Source organism: Zalophus californianus, chromosome 1 (genome assembly GCF_009762305.2).
Source record: "Zalophus californianus isolate mZalCal1 chromosome 1, mZalCal1.pri.v2, whole genome shotgun sequence".
NCBI classification, from domain to species: domain Eukaryota; kingdom Metazoa; phylum Chordata; class Mammalia; order Carnivora; family Otariidae; genus Zalophus; species Zalophus californianus.
Window position 1 is genome coordinate 36,103,859 of NC_045595.1, and position 26,278 is coordinate 36,130,136.

General features: G+C 41.4%; 1 protein-coding gene and 1 pseudogene across 2 annotated transcripts in view; both read right to left on the minus strand.

The window, feature by feature from the left end:
* The window catches only part of TAFA4 (TAFA chemokine like family member 4), a 183,243-nt gene that overhangs the window by 70,877 nt on the left and 86,088 nt on the right, over positions 1-26,278 (minus strand). The gene's annotated exons all lie outside the window — the stretch shown is intronic.
* On the minus strand, positions 14,205-22,043 carry LOC113917528 (annotated as a pseudogene).

Genomic DNA, 26,278 nt, shown 5'->3' on the forward strand with positions numbered 1-26,278 from the left:
TAGAAGAAAATATGGAGCCTTCTGCTTCAAGTATCCTAATTTACATGCTAAATCAGAAGGTCAAAATGAATCCTTGTCATGTTTAGAGCCCTGTACATTGGCCCAGAAATAAAAGGCAGCCTGGTGAATTTTTTTTTTTTCCTGGCAGGAAGGATAGTTCTTTTCTTAGAAAAGAAGCAAGTAATAACAATGTAAGTTCAGAACAACAAAATCTAGTGCATGAGAAAATAAATACTATGGAAAGTGCTTTGGTGCAATAAGTAGGACTGTATTTAAGTTGAAAATTGTGCTTCATTCTGATAGTAGTTGAGCAGCAGATGGCCTGAAGTTATCATAAATATGTAAGCTCCAGAAGTACTCTGCATTGAAGTGCAGCCAAAACACAACAGTGTTGAACAACACAGAGCATAGAGAGAACAGTCTGACACATCCAAAAGAATGAATTCTTTCCCCATAGTCTGATTTCTAAGCACAGTAGAACATCAGAGACATCAGCCAGCTTTTCCATGCTACAGTGACCACGTGGCAACCTCATTGTTAAAGGTTACATGACAAGGAAGTTAGCCTTTTTCTTCCAATTAAATTACCACATTTTCACAATATAGAACTTGAGCTAGAACTTCGAGTGCTTTCTTTGACAACCTGCTGTCAAAATCCCAGCTTACGTTTAAGATGAAGAGCTGAACAGTGCAATGGACAACACTAATGGGATGGTTTGCTTTAGCTTAAGTATAACTTTCCCCCTTCTCTAGGTACTGTGACTTTGCTTCTTGCTCCTATCTACCTAACTGAATACCTGAAATGCTATCCAAAAAGATCTTCACTTCACTGAAAATTCTCTTCATTGCTGAATTACAAAGGTAGCTCATTTCCTATCTACTGTAGCTACAGTCATAATATTCTCTACAGGCTTGAATAAATAAATACATGTGAGATCCATCCACCTCCTCATTAATGCCTATTATGTACTGTATTAGAGAACCACAGATACAGAGATGAATGACTTGGAAAATACTCCTTTCCCTGTGTTTCTACAGAATTGGTTTGAAACTGCTGCCTTCTCACACTCCTCTAAATGGGAGAAGGAGAAATTCATTTGACAGGTGCAATGATGAGAGTCCAACATCCCTGATCCCTAACTCTGTCCTAGGCAAAGTTGATTTGTTCACAACTGCTGTGTTGATGTGGTCTTCCTGTGTTCAAGGGGTATGAGAAAAGCCAGGATCTGCCATGTTGGGTTACATGGATAACTAGGGAACTGTTCGGCCATAGGTGAGTCCCAGGGAGGAGACGCAGGGTGGGGAGAGAAGTATCAACATGTCTATCTGAGCTGGAGGTCTGAACCTCATTCTCTAATCCCATTTTACCAGAGGTATAGCTGATGTTTTGATGTTTCTCTGCCTCATCTGTTCGTTTTTCCTTAGGATCAGCAAGGGGGGAGGGGGGAGTATAGGCCTCAAAAAAAAAAAAAAAAGAGGGCTAGGGTTCATGGTACCAACAGGTAAGATTCCTGCCCTCAAGAAGCTGAGAGCCTTCAAGGGTCTTTACTTTGTTTTGTTTTTTTTCAAACATTTATATAATTAAACCATGAGTAGAAAACAGTATCTATCCCAGTTCTTCAAGAAACATGAATTCAATGCAAATGCTTTAAAGAAACTACCTGAGAACGTGGTCTCTGGATAAGTCAATACATAAAGGGCTTTAGTTACATATAAAATATATAAGTATTAGAAAATAACTCCCAAACAACCAATGGGGTACACGGTATCTTGAATTTGGGTGACCTTAAGCACATGATAACATTCTGAACACTGCAGAAAAGCAGTGCACCAGTGACCTGGGCAGCATTTCATTTTATAGTTTATGCCTTGGTGATCAGGGGGCAGAGAAAAACCCTTTCAGTAAAGTCTGTGACACGGTATTTTCTTTCTACATGAAGAGAAAAATGGTTTTCCTCAAATTCACTAGTTGGTAGAAGACACTCTTCTACTGGTTCCCACACATTACACTTCTCTGCTTTAACAACTGTCAAAGGCATCAAACAAGAAAAATATTTTACTTCAGGTGACATTTCTAAGGAAGAACAAATAAGTCCCAGCCATTTAGTTGGTTATTCTGTCTTATATACCTAAACCATGTATTATATCTTCTGTGGTTCAACTTTTATTATAAAAAGCTTACCATCCAGGACTTGGCCAAGAGGATATAAGCCTTGCATGCAAGACTCGACCAGGAATGCCCAGGAATGAGGATACACAAATGTCATCGATAGTCATTCCATTGTTGTTTAAGGAATGCTAACAAGTACCAGAAACTCTTCTAGGAGCTGAGAATAGGAGCGTGAACAAAATCAAGTCCCCACACTCACTGTGCTTCCACCTTGGTGATGGACAGGAAGAGCTGAGCACATCAGCCATGTCAATCACAACACCTGCTTACTCGCTCTCTCAGCTCGCATTCAATTCTCCACGATCTTGTGCCTCATTCCCTACAACTGACTGGTCTAGAGTAGCTAACCAATAGGCTGGCTAGTGACTAAGACCTATGGTCTGGCATCAAAAACAAAACAAAACAAAACAAAACCAACACCAAGTTGAGTTGATCTTCTTCCACTCCTTGAATTTGAAGTAAAGACGAGAAAGAAATAAGGCAGTTAGCAACAGCAGCTGATGGCTGTCTTTCTGTAAGGAGGACAGGGAGGTCTTATTAAAGGCAACTGCTAGCTGATGTTATAAGACGGCAGAAACAGTGAGTGAGCAGAAGCAATGATGAAGAGCAGCAATAATTCCCAACTCAGAGCCAGACTGCCCATCAGTAGACACTTTGGAAATATATGGGGCATTTCAGGTTGTCCCAGGAATTGGGTGGACAATGATGCTTGGTATCTTGCAATACTCTTGAAGTCCTGCACAGAGAAGAATTGTCCTGCGATCTACAGGAGTTTTAATACCCTGCAGGACATTCATTTAGGTGCAAATCTGTTTGTAACTACCAGAACTTAAAGGCTGACTCTACTTTGCATATAAAGGTGGAGCGCACTAACATGTCAACCTAGGAAGGACTGTTTTGTTTTGTTCAGAGCTTTAGCAAGAGATGCTCACCATTTCAGGTAGACCTACCACCTACACAGGACTGCTCTGTGTTAAGTTCCCCGACTTAACCACCTCTGCTGATTTGCATCCGAAGCTAAAGTATCTGATAACATCATGTCCTCTGGTGTTGTCATGCCCGAGAATTTACACATTGAACTATAGAGCATTCTATTCCTTTTTGTTTCATCCTTTATAACACAGTAACACATTGCATTGGAGGGTTTTTCTTTATGTGCATATGTAGATAGTATTACTTGCGAATTTTGGCTTAAAACAGTAAAAGAGGTGCTGAAAAATATTTGTTAGAAAAAAAGAGAATTGGATCTGATGGGGTTGAAACCAGCCAGAATGGAGAAGGAGGAACATACAGGAGGAGAGTATTCTAACACAGAACCATTCACATCTATGAGCAAGCCTCTGAAAATGGCCCTTTCAACCACAGCTTCCAGCTGGTGCTGGGCCTTCAACCCTCCACCTCGGTCAGACCACTGCAAACACCTCTTGTTCCCTGTTCCATGACCCGTGTATGTATCCAGCTACATGATAATCATCTGAAAATGATCATTACTAATATCTCTGTCTTACTCAAAATCTTTCCAAAGTCCCAAGTTACCTTAATGTACTCACAATCTAGACCCACCCTATATTCCTAAAATAAATTTTCTGCCTACCCAAGCCCTCTGAATGAGCCACCCTAATCTCTACTTTTCCCTAAAGAGGTCACAAGCCATCCCAAATCTCATCTTCATACCTTTGACTTCTGGTTTCCCCATGGCAAAGCCCGTTCTCACCTCTAATTCTAAACCCTTTATTTTTCCCTTGTGGCTCAACACAAATTCCTTATTCAGAAGTCCTAAGTGATCATTTCTTCCTCTAAAAACCTAGAGGGAGCCATTAAGTATGACACAGTAGTCCAAATAGGGTCTATTACATTACAATAACAAGCAGCCCCACAATCCCAGGGGCTTACAACAAAGGTTTACTTCTCACTTATGTCAAATGTCCAATACAAATCAACACTGCTTCTGGCTCCTTGTCATCTTCATTCTAGGACACAAATCAAGGGAGCGCCTTCATCTTGAAACTGCTGCTCATCATGACAGAAAGAAAAGAGAACATGGGGATTCCTGATTTAAGGAAGCGTTTGCTCAGAAGGTCCATGTGTCACTTCCACTCATTTTTCATTGGCTGAAGCAAACCATATGACCAAACATGATGTCAATGAGGCAGGGAGAGAAGAGACAACAAATACTTTCAAATTTTCAAACAATATTAAAATCTTTAATAAATGAATCAGCTTGCATAGTGAACGCTTCCTAGCAATACCCTCATACCTCTAGAGTACAGGTTTCATGGTCGGCAACAAGCCATTTATTGGTATTCTATTCTAATATGATGATAGCAGTGGATTTGAACATTTTCAACTCCAAGTCAAAACCCTGAAAGAACTGTTGATCTGTATACATCAGAACCAATAATGTCTCTTGGATTGCCAGTCTGTGAATTTAGTTTACCAATGCAATTAAATTCTAGTACAACAAAATAAATTGGACATGAATTTAAAGCGCACTCTAACAGTATGGGGATTGTAGTTTTTTGTCTAGAAATATGTTTTGTTACTAATATAATTTGGCTGGGTTTGTTTTGCAGTTTTGAGATCCACAAATTTAAAATCATGAGATAGGCGGTATTAAAAATCTCACTACCTGTAGAAAATTAGGAGCAATGCAAACCCTCTGCAATTAAGCAAAACATGAAGAACTTCATTTCATAGTTGGTGAGCCGTGGAAAACTACAACCTGCTCACACTGCACCACAGGAAGGTGCCAATTTAGCTAATCTGCAGATACCCACTGACTCTTTTGGTACTGTGGAAACCAATTCCATAAATTATGTTACTCACTATTGTGCTGTAGCTTTCACAGTCAATACTTACGAATTAAAATTATTTTTAATTCCATAATAATGTCATCCATACATTCAGTGATGCTGAAAAACATGGTCAAAAATCGATAACTTTTGAACTACTGCCAAAATATATACCATGCTGTTCATTTGGGTACAAACTCAGAGTTATTCAAGATAATATGGAGGAAATAAACACAGCATCAAAGCAACAGTAAGACAGGACGGCTGAAGATTTATGAGCTGTGAAGTTAACCTTGTTTTGTTTCCATGAGAAAACAAGTCTTGGAAGATGTGCGTTATGAATTAACGTGCGTTCTTCGCGTATCGCCCCAACCATAAACCCTGCTGCCACCCTGAATGTTAAATCTTTCCACAAAGAGGAAGGCCATGAGGGCACATTCCTGATAACTACATTTCATTCAGGTGTTTTGCCCATATACCACTTTTCATCCAGAAGAAAAATGAGAAAATATTGACATGTTTAAACCATGGTAAGTACCTAACAGCTCTCTGTCTTCTATTTAAAGACACAGCTGTCAAATCCATCACTTACAGAGATATTTGAGAGTGCTACTCCAGTAAATCTGTGATGAAAACCGCCTGTGGAAAACCTCTACTGGTATTAATTTTTGCAATCCTATTGAGCCTCATGTTAACAAAATAAAAATGTATTATGCTCGCTCTATTTATATGGCAGGTGTGGAAAGCTCTGGAAAGCTACTTGGTTTCTTGTGGCTGCCACAGCTATCTTTCCAAATTTTCCAGTGAAAACAAATACTGACTTAAAAAAAAATGTAATCCCAAGGGTAAGGAGGATGTAAAATATTAAGTCAAGCCAGTATCACAAACATCATCATGCCTACTATGTGCACCACAGTGCGCCAGATCTAAGCCTAAAATCCTCACTCAGTGAGCTGTTTGATAGGCTATCACATAAGCAACTGTCTTATGAACTCCGACTGAAGCTCATTTGTGTGTATGACTCAGGAAAAATGGTCAGCACAATTTAGTGGAACTTCTGACTCCTTCTCGGTCAAGAAAATGTTGCTAACTGCTGCTATTTACCCAAAATTACCTCTAAGACGCAACTGCACTGAAATTCTTGCACCACTTTTCATTCCTGTTGTGTTAGAATGCTTTGCTAATATGGAATTAATTTCACACTCACCTCCCTAACCCTACCATAAAATTGTTTACTTGCCAGCTCTTCTCTCCTGCTCAGTTTGTTTTTATAAATGATGTTTCAAGCCCACATCAACTCAGCTGGGTTTATGAGACTGGCTTTGGCCTTTTGCAAATGAAGCAGGGCAGTCATCGCCTTGTCCTCTCAAACCCATCACCCCTTAAACCCCAGAAGACATTCACTAACTCTTAAGCGTTAGGTCTTGGGGGTTCACCACCCTTCCTGTTGTCTTTTCATAATGCCCCTTGTCAGGGATTCACACCTGAATTCACACTGAGGGGCGCACAGTCAGAACTGGTGGGAGGTGGGGGGTGGGGAACAGGGTAAGTGAACTTGAGTGGGGACAAGTTACATCTTTATTCCACTAATCTCACACTGACTGTAGCAGCAACGTCAACGATGAATACAGTCAATGGAACACAATACTGTCAGCTGTGCCGACGATTTCTGTCACCAAAAGAAATCATGGATATTCTCATCTCACATTTCAATTGTGCCAGATGTGCTAGGATATCGTTTGCGTGCATTCCTACTTCAAAGTTACAGTAGTTATGAGGCCTGCCCCAAGATCTTTTTAAATGTGTTACTGAAGTTCAAATATCACCTTACCTCACACTTTTTAAAATATTGGATAACTGTATTTCAATGTAACAGGCTTTCTTGGTTGTAGTACTGATTTTATTTTATGAATTAAAAACTTAGTGCATTTCCTGGGGGCACCTGGCTGGCTCAGTCAGTAGGATATGCAACTCTTGATCTTAAGGTCGTGAGTTCAAGCCCCACACCAGGCCTAGAGCTTATTTTAAAAATAATAAAATCAGAATGAAAAAAATGGCTAAGATGGTAAATGCTACATTTTTTTTAAAATTTTTAAAAATTTAAAAAAAATAATTAAGGAAGGGGATTAAGGAAGGCACTGCCTTTGTTGTAGTGCTGATTTTATTTTGTGAATTAAAAACATAATCCATATGTAATATCCTGCCGAAGGGGCCCATGGCTCAGAGAAAGAACACCGATGATGTGGTACAGGGACAGTGCTCAGGACCGGGAAAGAAACTGAAGCCAGGAGAGGCTCTGTGGCTGCTCTAAGTTATTCAAAAGATAAGAACTATAGCTACCACCCAGATCATTTTTTAATACCTACTGTATTTGTTTCCTATTACTGCCATAACAAACTACTTTAAATTTGGCAACTTAAAACAATACAAACATTCTTTTATTACTCTGCATGTCAAAGTCCAAAATGGGTCTAATTGGGTTACAATCAGCACTGACAGAGCCACAATCCTTCCGGAGGCTCCAGAAAGAAGCCATTTCCTTGCCTTTTCCAGCTTCTACCAGATGCCCACATTGCTTGGTTCATGGCCCATTAAGCTCCACATCACTCTACTTCTGACATCACATCTCCTTCTGCTTCTGACACTCCTGCATCCCCCTTTCGCTCATAAAGACCCTTGTGATGACATGGGGCCCACCCAACTCATCCAGGACAATTGCCCTACCTCAAAATCCTTAATTTAACCACACCTGCCATGTCCCCTTTTGCCATGTAAAGTAACCCTCACAGCTTCCAGGGATTCGGATGTGGAGCTCTTTGGGAAACCTTATTCTGTCTACCACACTAACCCTATTTCCAGCTACGCTTTACCTGGTAAAACAATCCAATGAGTTTGAAATGATCTTCAGCATATAAAAACAGAGAGGCAAACGATAAGAGACACTTAACTATAGGGAACAAATGGAGGGTTGCTGGGGGAGGGGGGGGGTTTGGGTGGGGGTGGGCTCAAGGGGTGATGGGGATTAAGGAAGGCACTTGCTGGGATGACCACGAGGTGTTTTATGTAAGTGAGGAATCACTAAATCCTACTCCTGAAACCAATACTACACTATATGTTGACCAACTTGAATTCAAATAAAAACTTGGAAGAAAAAAAAGTATCTTCAGAATCGAGAATTTTGAGGTTTTAAGTTCAGAGTTCAAGGTCACAAAGCCAGCAAGGGACAGAAACAGGACTCCGTCCTCTTAGCCACCGGCCTCTAACAAGAGCTACGCTGGGATGCCTATTATGTGTGACCTCTTTGCGCGTTTAATATCCCCCTATCCTTTATCCTCCAGACTTGCTGTCCTACATTCTCTAGACCTGCCCTCACTTAGGCTTGAATGCAGAGTTTAAGGCTTTCTTTTGAGGCTTTTGGGAGCCTAGTGCCTTCACTGCCATGTCCCCAGTCAGTCCAGAATTTTATTTTTATTTATCCGGTATTAACCTTACCTTAACGGACATACTTCAGAGTAGGGGGAAGCAAAAAGGAAAGGCTCACTTAGCAGCTTCTTTATCCCTCCCCATAACTCAGAAGAATGAAAACCCAGCTTTGAAGGGAAGGCCTTTCACTCTCTGTGAGCCCTTCTCCAGGATATCTCAGGCACATTCAATGACCAGTTCTGTCCTTCTGGTCAAGGCTTTCTTTTGGATTCTACTGGGAACGTGGTAAAGGGCCCATCCCTGCTCTCAAACAGTTTACAACCTAAGGGACGCAAGTGGGAGGAGGCAGAAATCGATCAGTGTAAACCTGACCATTACATTAGACAGGGAGGGACACGGCCAGGGACCCAGGCTGGTGATCAACATTGTGAAGAAGCTCTTAATAAGAAATCAAACTAGAAGGACCTTCAGAATAGGCAGGAGCTCTGCAGAATGAAGAGGGTTTTGAAGGGTGAGAGAGCACTGCTGGGCAGGAAGAGAACACAGAGGCTAGAAATCATGGCGTAGTTCAGGGAAGCATTTTATTTGGGCTACAGAGAAGAGGGGAGAGAGGAACAGAACACTGGACCTGGAATCAGAAAGCCTACTTTTGAGAAGCCAGCTCTGTCGCTATCTGTGTAACCACAGTTACTTGATTATGCCAAGCTTTCTCGTCCATAAAAAATGGATGATATGAATGTTAGTTCTGAGGGGTGTTATGCAAAATAAATAACATGATGTAAATGCGTCTGCAAAAATGTTCATCTGCATTTGAGGGTGCTATCAGGGTAGAGAAGCATTACCTGGAAAGAAAGGGGAAGAGGAGACATAGTGCAGATGGGCCCCCACTCACGATGGTTCTACTTACAATTTTGTGACTTAGAGATGGTCCAAAGGCAATACACACTCGGGAGAAACCATACTGAATTATTGAATCTGGATCTTTTCCCAGGCTAGCAATATAGGGTAGGATGCTCTCTTGTGATGCTGGGAAGTGGCAGCCCCAGCTCCCAGTCAGCCACACATTCACCAGGGTCAACAACCAATACACTTTCAACCATTCTGTACCCATACATTCTGTTTTCCACTTTCAGAACAGTACTCAATAAATTACATGAGATATTTGACACTTTATTTTAAAATAGGCTTGGTGTTACACGATCTGGCTTAACTGTAGGCTAATCTAAGTGTTCTGCACATGTTTAAGGTAGGTAAGGCTAAGCTATGATATTCAGAAGGCTAGGTGTATTAAGTACATTTTTGGCTTATGATATTTTCAATTTATCATGGGTTTATCAGGACGTAACCCCATTTTAAGTCAAGGAAGATCTGTATAGTATTATCAACAGTCTGAGGAGGCTCAAGAATAATGAAAACACACCTTCCTTCTGAAGATTCAATCCTTTTCTCCTCGGACCTTTTTTACCCAGTAACGTTATGAGAACTAACAGGTCATGTATTATTTCAGAAGACTTCCATTTAAAGGAAGTTACCTAGTGCTCCAAAGACTTGAGAAAAAGAGCAAATTCAGCATATGTACCAGAAACAGAGCCTAGAATTTTCCATGACCGAAACCTAACTCTGTATGAAATATACCACCCAAGGTTATAGTAGCATGTCTAAGGACCCTCAGTAAAAACATCAATGTAAAGATTATTTTGAGTAACTAAAGCATTCAGGTACTTGGAAATAGACATGAAGTTTTCCTTAAAATAAGTCTGTTAAGAATGAACAGTCCACAAACTTTAATCAATGTGTAAATATTTAATTTATTTGGAAGAGCTATTTTTCTTAATTCCTTTGTCAACTTTGAATAAAAGTTTCCCTTAACTGAGATCTACTCTTAAAATTTCATCAATAACTACAACTACTTTCCTGTCTACAGTCTAAAACAAATAAAATAAAATAACTGCTTTCATCTCTTTACAAAACATAGCAGAGGAATACAGGACTAGTGTCAAATGCACACTGAGGTATTCCTATTCCAAGATGCAAGATCTTAGGTAAATGGCATCCTCAAGTCTGAGGTGCCTCATCTGTAAAACAATGATGAAAATATGAAGATTATATGAAACAATTATTATAAAGCTTCTAACACTCACATGGGTTGCAGAGACATGTATTTCCCTCTCCTCATAATTCATTAGAGTTAATGACCACCCTGGGTTCTCCCCCCAGACTTCAAGAACCCCTCTCTAGAAGAGGAAGGAAGACTTACACAACTGGCTGATTGGCAAGTCTAGAGAGAAGGAAGGCCCATCTGTGGTAGGATCTGCTTACCTGAACATACACTAACATTCTGATCTGCTTGTGTCTGTGCAGTAAGGAACCCATCCCAACCAGGCCTGGTAAATAAGCCCATCTGATTTTAGAGTAGAGTATGGGCAAGTCCACTCTGCCATGAACCCAAGGCCACATTCTTTACTCCTGCCATTATCAGGAGTAACATTGAAATTTTAATTCTCTACCTGTATAATTTTTGTTTTAATTTATCACTTGGCTCTGAGTTCAGAAACATGGTAAAGAATGTTCTTTACTGTGCTCATACAACCCAAATAATAGGCACATAATACTAACTGCTATTAGTACCATCATCACCGAAATCCTCCTACCTGAGCTTCACCAATTCATATCCAGGTGCCTTCTTGACATCTTCATGTGAGTAGCTAACAAGCATTTCAACTCAACATATCCCAAATCCAACTCCTGATATCCACTTCCACTCCACACACACCTGTTCTTCCCATATCCTTCCTCATCTCAGAAGCAGCAACTCCTTCTTTCTGGCTAATCAAGCCAAAAAAATATTTGCATCATCCTTGATCCCTCTCTTTCTCTTTCAAACCACAGTCCATCTGTCAGCCAAGTTGTGTTGGCTCCATTTCACATTTTCAGTGTCTACTCAATTCAAATACCATATCTCCCGGTACCACCCTCATCCAAAGCACCCCTATTTCTTGCCAGGAATTATTTCAACAGCCTCCTTAGTGGCCTCCGTGCTTCTGCTCTGGCCCTCCCACATATCAACACACCACCAGAGTAATGCTTTTCAAGTTTAAGTCAGAAAATGTCTCCTCCTTCTCAAAACCCACCAAGATCTCGCACCTCACTCAGGGTAGAAGCCATCATCTTCACGATGGCCGATGAGGCCCAATATGGTCCACATCCCCCACTGCCTGCTGTATTCACTCCACTTAACTCTCAGACCTCACTCCAATTTCTTCCCCTCCTCCCTCAGAGCCTTTGCATTTGCTGTATCCTCCCCCGAGAACACTTGCTCCCAGTCATCCTTGGGTCTTTGTCTAAATGGCACCTCCCAGTTAAAGCCTTTCCTGATGACCTCCTTTGAAACAGCACCCTTGCTCGCACCCACCCTACTCCCCCAATCCCTCGACTCTGTTATTTTTCTCCTTAGAACTCATCACCATCTGATATTTACTTTTTCTGTTTGTTCATTATCTGTCTCCACTCGCTAGCGTTAAAAGTTCCTGGAGGACAAAGACTTTGTTTCCCCAGAATGAGAACACTGTCTGATACACAGTCAATAACACCCAAATATTGGTTAAACAAATGAATGAGATGGAGGCACATGATACAAATGTCTTTCTTCCTTGCCTGTGGCTTCTAGAAGGCTTAATAATAATAAGTATCTTGAATAAACAAACCCCAAAATTGCAAAATTTCTCCATCTAAGGTAAATTTGTGAAGTTAGCTCAAGTTATAGCACAGAGAGAACATTTTTGTGGGAAGTTTCACTACAAAGCCCCGATGTCTTGTGGCAGTCTTGCATAGGTGCCAAGTTGGCTTGCAGGTGACATAATTAGGTCACTGGGGGCAGGAATGCTTAGCAATGATAAAGAAATCTGTATGTCTTCTCAAGTTAGTCTTCCTGTCACTTCCACAGCTGTGCCTTCCCTCTTCCTTCCTCAGGATCAAAAGTCAGACTCTCAGCCATTCAACAGCATCTTTACTTCAGTAAATTCCTGAAATGGGCAGCCATTTTGTCTTCTTCATGTATCCCTCTTTAAAATTCGTGATTCTTCAAACACACCTACAAAATTGCCCTTCCCTTTGTGTCAGAAGAATGCCCTGCAATATATAATGCAATTGTAATGCCCTGCATATATAATATGCAATATTGTTACCAAAAAAAAAAAAAAAACCCATTCCAGCAAGGTCTGCAAATTTCATTTTTAAAATCTTATTAAGTAGGGCGCCTGGGTGGCTCAGTTGGTTAGGCGACTGCCTTCAGCTCAGGTCATGATCCTGGAGTCCCAGGATCGAGTCCCGCATCGGGCTCCCTGCTCAGCAGGGAGTCTGCTTCTCCCTCTGACCCTCTTCCCTCTCGTGCTCTCTATCTCTCATTCTCTCTCTCTCAAATAAATAAATAAAATCTTTAAAAAAAAATCTTATTAAGTATTCTAAAATAAGCAACTATAGAGAAGAAAGAAGAAAAGGGTATATTACCCTCTCTCGGGCCCCTTATATCTTCTGACTGTTGGCATAAGAACGCACCATTGACTGTGTTTCGTAGGACCTCTCCATTACAAGAAAATGGGGCTTTTGTCTTGAATCCCTTGCCCCAGAAATAATCCCAATTCCTCCATCCACCAGGGTGGTTTGTCAAAACACAATACTGAGAAGGACTTGAAGGCTCAAAATTCATAGGAGGTCTTAACAATTTAAGCCACAGGTAACAATGTAGGTCCCTGCAAATGGTACCTATCAAATGTAAATGAACTGCTGCATACGAAGCAGCCCGAGTACCAAGAATCTTGAGTACCAAGGAGCCTATATGTACAAACGTCTGGCTTCTAGGACTTATACTGTATCATTGGTTGAATTACTTTACCTTTAAAATCACCTTCTACAAAAACACTAACATTAGAAGTGGCAAATCATTAACTAACCATTCAACAAATGTTTATTGAGCACCTACTATGTTCCAGGTACTCTCCTAGGTAGTGAGGATAGAGAAACCACAGAACAAAAGAATTCCTGCCCTCATGGAGTTTACATTATAGTTGCCCTTCAAAAAGAAAAGTTATTTCCAAAGCGAGATTTGTTGCTGGTGTGGAGCCCGCTTTGTATAGTAGAAAAAACACTGAGTTTGGAAGCCAGAGGTCAGGGTTCAAGTCTGGACAATACCAAGTGGTTGCCTTGCATCCTTGAGAAAGTTCCTTCATTAGCTTTCCAAATCTTTAGTTTTGTGTATTATACCAGGATACAAAGGATGAAGGAAAGCACCTAGCAAATCACCTGTCATATAGAAGGTGCTGAATATTTCTAAAGAACAGTGAAAATAATTGGTATGACTCTCTAACCCAGGACTGGAAAATTATGGCCCTCAGGCTAAAACCAACGGGCCATCTGTTTTTGTAAACAAAGTTGTAACAGGACACAGACATTTGTATATAATCTCTGGCTGCTTTCATGCTCCAACAGCAGATCTGAGCAGTTGTTACAGGCTGTTTGACCCGCAAAGCCTCATACTTTCACTCTCTGACCATTTAGAGAAAAAAACTTGCCAACTCCTGCTGTAATCCTAGCATTATGCCAAATGATCCAAGAACAGGGACCAACAGTATCACCCAGCAGTGGGTTTGAAAAGCAGAATCTGAGGCCCCACTCCAGACCTGAGTCAATCCACATTTTAGCAAGACCCCCAAGTGTGACTCCTTTGGCATGGAAGGCTGGGAAACAGGGCCATAGAGTGTGGCCATGACAGATGCATTTTTTTTTTTTTTTTAAGAGTAGCACTAGGATTTATTGAATTGTGCCTTAGTACAGGCACTGGGGCTTGCCCATGGTGCTCTTGATGTATAAAGCCCGGACATTCTGCCAATTCTTCTTCAGCAAGGACACCAGGAATTTGACCGCTAAGTGGATGTTGTACACAAGCTTGTCATCCGTCATCTTCACATGGCCAAAGGGCACTGCCAGACACATCAACTTCTTCATCTAGAATTTGATGGTGGAATTCACTTCATCCACTTTGGCCACCATGTTCTCATTGTGGGTCAGCAAGGAAGGGAACTTGCCAGCCTGGTTCAGGCCTGGGCACAGGATTCGTGGGATATGCTTGATCAGACATTCTGAAGCCAAAACAGCCTCATACTTCTTGGCCAGCTTCTTGACTAATTTCTTATTTTTTCTTTAATTTTTTTATTGTTATGTTAATCACCATACATTACATCATTAGTTTTTGATGTAGTGTTGATGATTCATTGTTTGTGCATAACACCCAGTGCTCAACGCAGAACGTGCCCTCTTTAATATCCATCACCAGGCTAACCCATCCCCCACTCCCTCCCCTCTAGAACCCTCAGTTTGTTTTTCAGAGTCCATCGTCTCTCATGGTTCCTCTCCCCCTCTGATCTACTCCCCTTCATTCTTCCCCTCCTGCTTTTTTTCTTTTAACATATATTGCATTATTTGTTTCAGAAGTACAGATCTGTGATTCAACAGTCTTGCACAATTCACAGTGCTCACCATAGCACATACCCTCCCCACTGTCTATCACCCAGTTACCCCATGCCTCCCACCCCCCACCACTCCAGCAACCCTCAGTTTGTTTCCTGAGATTAAGAATTCCTCATATCGGGGCACCTGAGTGGCTCAGTCGTTAAGCGTCTGCCTTCGGCTCAGGTCATGATCCCAGGGTCCTGAGATCGAGCCCCACATCCGGCTCCTTGCTCAGCGGGAAGCCGGCTTCTCCCTCCCCCACGCCCCCTGCTTGTGTTCCCTCTATCGGTCAAATAAATAAATAAAATCTTTAAAAAAAAATTCCTCATATCAGTGAGGTCATATGATACATGTCTTTGTCTGATTGACTTATTTCACTCAGTATAACACCCTCCAGTTCCAACCACGTCGTTGCAAATGCCAAGATCTCACTCCTTTTGATGGCTGCATAATATTCCATTGTGTATATATACCACTTCTTCTTTATCCATTCATCTGCCGATTGACATCGTGGCTCTTTCCACAGTCTAGCTATTGTGGACATTGCTGCTATAAACATTGGGGTGCACGTACCCCTTTGGATCCCTACATTTGTATCTTTGGGGTAAATACCCAGTAGTGCAACTGCTGGATCATATGGTAGCTCTATTTTCAAATTTTGAGGAACCTCCATACTGTTTTCCAGAGTGGCTGCACCAGCTTGCATTCCCACCAACAGTGTAGGAGGGTTCCCCTTTCTCCACATCCCCGCCAACATCTGTCGTTTCCTGACTTGTTAATTTTAGCCATTCTGACGGGTATGAGGTAGTATCTCATTGAGGTTTTGATTTGGATTTCCCTAATGCCGAGTGATGTTGAGCATTTTTCATGTGTCTGTGGCCATTTGGACGTCTTCTTTGGAAAAATGACTGTTCATGTCTTCTGCCCATTTCTTGATTGGATTATTTGTTCTTTGGGTGTTGAGTTGGATAAGTTCTTTATAGATTTTGGATACTAGCCCTTTATCTGATATGTCATTTGCAAATATCTTCTCCCATTCTGTCCGTTGTCTTTTGGTTTTGTGGACTGTTTCTTTTGCTGTGCAAAAGCTTTTTATCGTGATGAAGTCCCAATAGGTCATTTTTGTCCTGGCTTCCCTTGCCTTTGGCGCTGTTTCTAGGAAGAAGTTGCTGCAGCTGAGGTCGAAGAGGTTGCTGCCTGTGTTCTCCTTTAGGATTTTGATGGACTCCTGTCTCACGTTTAGGTCTTTCAACCATTTGGAGTCTATTTTTGTGTGTGGTGTAAGGAAATGGTCAGTTTCATTCTTCTGCATGTGGCTGTCCAATTTTCCCAACACCATTTGTTGAAGAGACTGTCTTTATTCCATTGGACATTCTTTCCTGCTTTGTCAAAGATGAGTTGACCGTAGAGTTGAGGGTCCATTTCTGGGCTCTCGATTCTGTTCCATTCATCTATGTGTCTGTTTTTGTGCCAGTACCATACTGTCTCGATGATGACAGCTTTGTAATAGAGCTGGAAGTCTGGAATTGTGATGCCACCAGCTTTGCTTTTCTTTTTCAACATTCCTCTGGCTACTCGGGGTGTCTTCTGGTTCCATACAAATTTTAGGATTATTTGTGCCATTTCTTTGAAAAAAGTGGATGGTATTTTGATGGGGATTGCATTGAATGTGTAGATTGCTCTAGGTAGCATTGACATCTTCACAATATTTGTTGTTCCAATCCATGAGCATGGAACGTTTTTCCATTTCCTTGTGTCTTCCTCAATTTCTTTCATGAGTTTTTTATAGTTTTCTGAGTACAGATCCTTTGCCTCTTTGGTTAGATTTATTCCTAGGTATCTTATGGATTTGGGTGCAATTGTAAATGGGATCGTCTCCTTGATTTGTCTCTCTTCTGTCCTGTTGTTGGTGTATAGGAATGCCACTGATTTCTGTGCATTGATTTTATATCCTGCCACTTGACTGAATTCCTGTATGAGTTCTAGCAGTTTTGGGGTGGAGTCTTTTGGGTTTTCGACATACAGTATCATATCATCTCCAAAGAGTGAGAGTTTGACTTCCTCTTTGCCGATTTGGATGCCTTTGATTTCTTCTTGTTGTCTGATTGCTGTGGCTAGGACTTCTAATACTATGGTGAATAGCAGTGGTGAGAGTGGACATCCCTTCCACGTTCCTGACCTTAGGGGGAAAGCTCTCAGCTTTTCTCCATTGAGAATGATATTGGCTGTAGGTTTTTCATAGATGGCTTTTATGATATTGAGGTATGTACCCTCTATCCCTGTACTCTGAACAGTTTTGTTCAAGAAAGGATGCTGTACTTTGTCAAATGCTTTTTCTGCATCTATTGAGAGGATCATATGATTCTTGTTCTTTCTTTTGTTAATATATTGTATCACGTTGATTGATTTGCAGATGTTGAACCAACCTTGCAGCCCAGAGATAAATCCCACTTGGTCATGGTGAATAATCCTTTTAATGTACTGTTGGATCCTATTGGCTAGTATTTTGGTGAGAATTTTGGCATCCATGTTCATCAAGGATATTGGTCTGTCGTTCTCCTTTTGGATGGGGTCTTTGGTCTGGGGATCAAGATAATGGTGGCCTCATAAAATGAGTTTGGAAGTTTTCCTTCCATTTCTATTTTTTGGAACAGTTTCAGGAGAATAGGTATTAATTCTTCTTGAAATGTCTGATAGAATTCCCCTGGGAAGCCATCTGGCCCTGGGCTTTTGTTTCTTGGGAGATTTTTGATGACTGCTTCAATTTCCTTAGTGGTTATAGGTCCGTTCAGGTTTTCTATTTCTTCCTGGTTCAATTTTGGTAGTTGATACATCTCTAGGAATGCACCCGTTTCTTCCAGGTTATCTAATTTGCTGGCATAGAGTTGCTCATAATATGTTCTTAGAATTGTTTGTATTTCTTTGGTGTTGATTGTGATCTCTCCTCTTTCATTCATGATTTTGTTGATTTGGGTCATTTCTCTTTTCTTTTTGATAAGTCTGGCCAGGGGCTTATCAATTTTGTTAATTCTTTCAAAGAACCAGCTCCTAGTTTTGTTGATCTGTCCTCCTGTTCTTTTGGTTTCTATTTCATTGAATTCTGCTCTGATCTTTATGATTTCTCTTCTCCTGCTGGGTTTAGGCTTTATTTGCTGTTCTTTCTCCAGCTCCTTTAGGTGTAGGGTTAGGTTGTGTATTTCAGACCTTTCTTGTTTCTTGAGAAAGCTTGTATTGCTATATACTTTCCTCTCAGGACTGCCTTTGTGGCATCCCAAAGATTTTGAACAGTTGTGTTTTCATTTTCCTTGGTTTCCTTGAATTGTTTTAATTCTTCTTTAATTTCCTGGTTGACCCAATCATTCCTTAGTAGGATGCTCTTTAGCCTCCATGTATTTGAGTTCTTTCCGACTTTCCTCTTGTGATTGAGTTCTAGTTTCAAAGCATTGTGGTCTGAAAATATGCAGGGAATAATCCCAATCTTTTGGTACCGGTTGAGACCTGATTTGTGACCTAGGATGTGATCTATTCTGGAGAATGTTCCATGGGCACTAGAGAAGAGTGTGTATTCCGTTGGTGTGGGATGGAATGTTCTGAATATGTCTGTGAAGTCCATTTGGTCCAGTGTGTCATTTAAAGTCTTTATTTCCTTGTTGATCTTTTGCTTAGATGATCTGTCCATCTCCGTCAGGGGGGTGGTTAAAGTCCCCTATTATTGTATTGTTGTCATGTTTCTTTGCTTTTGTTATTAATTGCCTTATATAATTGGCTGCTCCCATGTTCAGGGCATAGATATTTACAGTTGTTAGATCTTCTTGCAGGATAGACCCTTTAAGTAGGATATAGTATCCTTCTTTATCTCTTATTACAGTCTTTATTTTAAAATCTAATTTGTCTGATATAAGGATTGCCACCCCAGCTTTCTTTTGGTGTCCATTAGCATGGTAAATGGTTTTCCACGCCCTCACTTTCAATGTGGGCGTGTCTTTGGGTCTAAAATGAGTCTCTTGCAGACAGCATATCGATGGGTCTTGTTTTTTAATCCAATCTGATAGCCTGTGTCTTTTGATTGGGGCATTTAGCCCATTTACATTCAGGGTAACTATTAAGAGGTATGAATTTAGTGCCATTGTATTGCCTGTAAGCTGACTGTTACTGTATATTGTCTGTGTTCCTTTCTGGTCTATGCTGCTTTTAGGCTCTCTCTTTGCTTAGAGGACCCCTTTCAAGATTTCTTTTAGGGCTGGTTTCGTGCTTGCAAATTCCTTTAGTTTTTGTTTGTCCTGGAAGCTTTTGATCTCTCCTTCTATTTTCAGTGACAGCCTAGCTGGATATAGTATTCTTGGCTGCATATTTTTCTCATTTAGTGCTCTGAAAATATCATGCCAGTCCTTTCTGGCCTGCCAGGTCTCTGTGGATAGGTCTGTTGCCAATCTAATGTTTCTACCATTATAGGTAATATATCTCTTCTCCCGAGCTGCTTTCAAGATTTTCTCTTTGTCTCTGAGACTCGTAAGTTTTACTATTAGATGTCAGGGTGTTGACCTATTTTTATTGATTTTGAGAGGGGTTCTCTGTGCCTCCTGCATTTTGATGCCTGTCTCCTTCCCCACATTAGGGTAGTTCTCTATTATAATTTGCTCCAATATACCTTCTGCCCCTCTCTCTCTCTCTTCTTCTTCTGGGATCCCAATTATTCTAATGTTGTTTCGTCTTATCGTATGGCTTATGTCTCGAATTCTGCCCTCGTGATCCAGGAGTTGTTTCTCTCCCTTTTTCTCAGCGTCTTTATTTTCCATCATTTGGTCTTCTATATCGCTGATTCTCTCTTCTGCCTCATTTATCCTAGCAGTTAGTGCCATTTTTGATTGTACCTCACTGATAGCCTTTTTGATTTCGACTTGGTTAGATTTTAGTTCTTTTATTTCTCAAGGAAGTGTTTCTCTAATAACTTCCACGCTTTTTTCAAGCCCAGCTAGTATCTTTAAAGTCATGATTCTGAACTCTAGGTCCGACATTGTACTAATGTCCGTATTGAGTAGGTCACTGGCAGATGGTACTACTTCTTGTTCTTTTTGTTGAGGTGATTTTTTTCGTCTTGTCATTTTGTCCAGAGGAGAATAGATGAATGAGAGAACAAAACACTAACAGGTTAACAATGTCCCCAGCAAATATACTCTATACAAATCAGAAAAGACCTGAAACCAGGGGAAAAGAAAGGGAAAGAAAGAAAAAAGAAAAAAAAAAGAACAAGGTAAAAACAAAAACAGAAAAAAATAGAATATGATCAAATATGATCAGGCTAGTGCATAGATCAGCGCCACACAGTAGATTTTGTCTGTGAGAAGAATGTGCCTCCTAAAATTTTGAAGAAAGAAAGACTTATATATGTACAAAATAAGGGTTGATACAATGAAGGCATGGAATATGACTGTAAAGATGAAAATTATAAAAAATTTTAAAACAGGAATTGATAAGGTGCTTGAAAAAAGAAAGAAGAGGATAAAAAAAAAGAAAAAAGGGGGGAGACTGTGATCAGGCAGGAGACTAGAACAAAGTCATACACTAGAGATTTAGGGTATATTTTGATCTGTTAGAACAAACTGTATCTCAAAACAACATATATATATGCCAAAAATAAGGGTAACTACTAGAAGGGATAAATATGACTCTAAAAATGAAAAATAAAAAAATTTTTTTAAAAAGTGATTGATAAGATGTTGGTTGAAAAAGGGAAAAAGAATTATTTAAAAAAAAGTTAAAAAAATTAACTTTGAAAGACTAATGAATCATGGTAAAAAAGCCATGAATTCTCTGTGCAGTATTCCCCTAGAGCTGGAGTTCTGCCGTTCTCATTGATTGGTAAACTTGGTCTTGGCTTGCTGGCTGTTCGTGCTGATCTTCTGGGGGAGGGGCCTGTTGCCGTGGTTCCCAAATGTCTTTACCGGAAGCGGAATTGCCCCGCCCTTGCCGGTCCCGGCTAAGCAATCTGCTCGGGTTTGCTCTTGTGAGCTTTTGTTCCCTGCAAGCTCTCCGTACAGCTATGGAGGACAACAGTGAAAATGGGGGCCTCCCAATCTCTGCCTTGGAGGAGCCAAGAACTCGGGGCCCCGCTCCTCAGTGCGCCCCCAGAGAAAAGCAGTCAGTTACTCCCATCTCCCCAGTCTCTGGCCGCACTCCGTGCTCACCCGGCCTGTGACCGAGCGTTTCTATCTCTGGCACCCGACCCCGTATGGAGTCTCCAAACCCAGCAGATCCCTGCGGTGCGCTCCCGCGCCGCTCCTCCAGGGGGAGGAAGGGGAGTCTCCCTGGCTCTGCCGTTTGTTGGGTCCCTGCTGGAGAAGCAGTGGCCCAAAGGTCACCAATCACAGTTTATGGCAACCCCGAGCTGAGAGCCTGTGCCTCGGCTCCGTCTCTGCAGCCAGTGTCCCTGCTCTGATACCCGGGAGCTCTGCCACACTCAGGCACCCCCGGTCTTTCTGTGACCCCGAGGGTCCTGAGACCACACTGTCCCGTGAGGGTTCCACCCCCAGCTTAGCCACTGGAGCGATGTCCCTCAGCAGAGCCGACTTCTAAAAGTTCCGATTTTGTGCTCCGCAGCTTTATCACTTGCCAGAAGCGGCCAACAGAGGCCCCCTCCCCCGCCGTCTATCCTCCCAAATGTCACCTCGGATTCACTTCTCCGCACGTCCTACCTTCCAGAAAGTGGTCGCTTTTCTGTTCAGAGAGTTGTTGCTATTCTTTTCTTCCATCTCCTGTCGAGTTCGTAGGTGTTCAGAATGGATTGATCCCTATCCAGCTGAATTCCTGAGACCAGACGAAATCCAGGTCTCCTACTCCTCCGCCATCTTGCTCCCAGGACCCTAATTTCTTATTCTTGTTGAGTTTCTTCAGGACCTCAATGTCCATGTCGGGAATATCCACTGCCTTGGCCTCATCACAGTGCTGCTGATCCCCCAAAACACATACGGAGAACTTGGGGCAGGGAGTGGACTTAAGCCTGACGGTGCCCGAGAAGCATTTGTCCTGAGGGTCATAGTTCTTCAGGCTGATCTGCAGCTGCACCATCTCCAAAAACTTCCAGGCCTTGCACTGGTTCCCGTGCAGGACTTGCCACACTGCCTCGTACAGGGCGTCATGGGAGACTTTGCTGCTCATGCTTCTTCACGCCACAGTAACCAGAAAAGAGACAGATGCATTCTTGCTCTAAAATGATTGGGTGAATATCAACCTTCCCCCTCCTACCATTCCAGCCAATAGCTGGATTTAGAACAATGATTTTATACCTTAGTGAACATCAGAATCACATATACAACTTGTTAGAAATAGAAACTCCTTAGGCTTCCCTCCAGTGATTCTGATTTAATGAGTGTGAGGTGGGGTCAAACAATCCAAATTTTTTAAACTAATACCGCCTGAAGATATTCAGACATAACTGATCCTGGAACATCACTTGGGAAACACTGAAGAGTATGCTTTTATATCGTGTAGAGTCGGGCCAAAAATCAAAAGCATCATTCATGCCCATTGCTACTAACATTTTTCTTTTTTTTTAAAGATTTTATTTATATATTTGACAGAGACAGAGAGCACAAGCAGGGGGAGTGGGAGAGGGAGAGGGAGAAGCAGACTCTCCACTGAGCAGGGAGCCCACTGCGGGGCACAATCCCAAGACCCTGGGATCACAACCTGAACCAAAGGCAGATGCTTAACCGACTGAGCCACCCAGGCACCCCATCATTTTTCTTTTAAATACTGAAAATAGCACCAGAACATTGGTCAGCAGTTTATTGCAAAGTAATGACTCCATGACTGTCCAGGGGTTAAATGCCTTACCTCTCAGCTACTACTTCACCACCATTAGTGTTTTCAGTGACAAGAATCCATTTTCATATCTTCATGACCTTATTCAAGGAACTTTACTGAACACCAGAGGTTTGTAAGGCATTGTTCTAGGTAGATTGGGAGTCTAACACTGAGGGACCCACATAACATTCACTCCTAGCACAAATATCCATCCAGGGCCCACTCCATAGCAAGGTCCTGCTCTAGGTCACAGGTTGGCAGAGGTTTTCTCTAAAGGACCAGATAGGAAATATTTGAGGCTTTGTGGGCCACGTATTTTTACTTCAGGGTTTTTTTTTTTTTTTAACCTCTTTTTTAACCCTTTAAAATGTAAAAATCATTCTTGGTTCTCCTGCAATAGAAAAACTAGCTATGGGCCAGATTTGGCCTGTGGGCTTTATTTTGTATATCCCTGCTCTAGGTGATGGAGCTATGGTAGTGAATAAAACAGACAGGAGACCCTGCCCTCTAGGAGACCATCCTCTAGCAAAAGGACACATATGATCAATTAATGGATTAAAATGTAGATAGCAAGTCAGTTCTATGTAGAAAAATAGTAAGGGGATTAAAAAGTGACAGCGGAAGAAGACTTTTAACAGCGGGTGGCCAAGAAAGGTGATATTTAAGCAGAAATCTGAATGAAATAGGGATACAGATACAGCAGGATTACAGATACATCAAGGCCTGGTCAAGTTAAATTATCACCACGAGTCCATCCATGTTGCTGCAAATGGCAAGATCTCATTCTTTTTTATGGCTGAGTCATATTGCATTGTATATAATATTCCATTGTATATATACAATATTCCAATGTGTGTGTGTCTGTGTGTGTCTATATATATATATATATTCCCGTGTATATATCCCATTGTATATACACATCTTCTTTATCCATTCATCTCTCAGTGGGCACCTGGGTTGCTTCCATATCTTGGCTATTGTATATAATGCTGCAGTAAACAGGGGTATAGAGAGGGTATAATGCTAATTGAAATAAGTCAGAGAAAGACAAATACCATATGATTTCACTCATGTCGAATTTAAGAAACAAATGAAGAAAGAAAGAAGAGACCAAAAAAAACCAGACTCTTAGATACAGAGAACAAACTGGTGGTTGCCAAAAAGGAGGTGGGAAGGAGATGGGGAAATAAAGGGAATCAAGAATTTACTTCTCTTGCTGAGCACTGAGAAATGTATAGAATTGTTGAACCACTATATTGTACACCTGAAACTAATATATAACTAATAATAAACCAATATTGTATTTTGCACATCCCTGCTCTAGGTGATGGTGCTAGGGTCGTGAATAAAACAGACCGGAGACCCTGCCCTCTAGGAGACCATCCTCTAGCAAAAGGACACATATGATCAACAAATTAATGGATTAAAATGTAGATAGCAAGTCAGTTCTATGTAGAAAAATAGTAAGGAGGGACGCCTGGGTGGCTCAGTCGGTTAAGCGGCTGCCTTCGGCCCAGGTCATGATCCCAGGGTCCTGGGATCAAGCCCCACATCAGGCTCGTTGCTCAGCAGGGAGCCTGCTTCTCCCTCTCTCTCCCTCTGCTTGTGCTCTGTCAAATAAATAAAATCTTTAAAAAAAAAAAATAGTAAGGGGATAAAAAGTGACAGCGGAAGAAGACTTTTAACAAAGGGTGGCCAAGAAAGGTGATATTTAAGCAGAAATCTGAATGGAATAGGGATACAGACACAGCAGGACCACAGATACAGCAAGGCCTGGTCAAGTTAATTTTACTGGTTAGTTTTACTGGAATTTTTAAAACAAAAATAAATAGAACACAGGCTTTGAGAAAGAAAAAAAAAAATATCATGGGGAATAATGTAAACACCACATGAGAACATAGGAAAACAACATCCAAAACAAACAGAAGTAATTCATAATAAAAAGGGCTTTGGCCACAAATATTAGTAGTCAAGACAGAAGTGAAAGTTTTACTACATGATGTACATGCAAATATTTCACATAGGCCCTGGAAAAGTCAGCACCAACTCAAGCTTCATTAACACTCAGATGCAATTCACAACCTTTTCATATTGAGAAATATTCCCCTGCCTCTTAAAAAATCATTTTAATTCCTTCCTTCCCTGACATATGGCCTGCCACTCTCCTTTCCAACCTCACGTTAATCCATTAGAAGCATTAATTTTGAGATCAGCTGATCCTCACTCTAGAAGTTTGTTGCAAAGGAGTGCCTGGTCTTTGGAGTTAAGTTAAGGGGGAAAATCTAAGGACACCAATTCTGTCAACTGGCTAGAAGTGGCAGAGGTCAGAGAGACCATCAGCCAAAGTCACAGAGGCACTGGGCTGAGATGTAAGGACAATGGGAGTGAGCCCTGATGGGTCCACCATGAACAAAAGTTGCGCACACAGATTGAATATACTACCGGCAGAAAGCTTGAGGTAGACACAGCTTTGTTAGACTCTCCCGTTCACCTTCTTTTGTTTCCAGGTAGAAACTGTGATAGGACACTGTCTTTTCTCCAAAGAGATGCTTTGTTCCCTCAGGTTAAAGTCTCAAGAAAAGATAGAGATTGCGAGACAGAAGGACCCCGTGGCAAACACGGGCTGCATCAGTAAACTCTGTAGCCAGAAATCATTCTCACCACTTCACTCGTTTGAGATAGACCATTTGTGAGCGTAGGTAAATAGTCTCTCCAAGAAATGCTCAAGAGATATAACACACGTGGCTTTTCAAAATAAAACTCATATTCTGTTTCATTCATTACTAAGAAGCGGGTTGATGACACTGACACATAACCTACATGGTGATGGAGAAGGGGGAAAAAAGGAGCCCTAGGTCTTCCCCACATGGAAAAATTAGAGTTCCACAGTTTAGCAGCAAACACTCTTCCTGCATGAGAAGAAGCCTTTTGTGGTTTGCCTCTGGGAGCCAACATGCCTGCCAAAGCCTTCCCTGGGCTTACTGCCCCGACCATGGTTAGACTGACCAACTATCAGCCACTCTTGCTTTAGGTACTATTAGTTCCTAAAATACTGGACCAAGTGAAGTTGCTTTCTAGTCCTGGACTTGCCCTGTCTCACATTCCCCACCCCTGCTGTCAAGACAATAACACTGAATTAAGTGCAAAACTCTAAAGGCTTCCTTTATAAGCCCAAAAAGAAGGTGATCTTAAAGAATACACACACACCCCTTTTAATTTGCATTAAGTCTCTGTGGTCCCACAATCACCTGGCATTGTTCATTTTTGTTTTTGTTTTATTTTATTATGTTAGGTTAGTCACCATACAGTACATCATTAGTTTTTGATGTGGTGATCCACGATTCATTGTTTTCGTGTAACACCCAGTGCTCCACGCAGTATGTGCCCTCCTTAATACCCATCACCAGGCTAAGGCATCCCCCCACCCACTCCCCTCTAGAACCCTCAGTTTGTTTCTCAGAGTCCATAGTCTCTCGTGGTTCGTCTCCCCCTCCGATTTCCCCCCCTTCATTCTTCCCTTCCTTCTCCTAATGTCCTCCCTGCTATTCCTTATGTTCCACAAATAAGTGAAACCATATGATAATGGA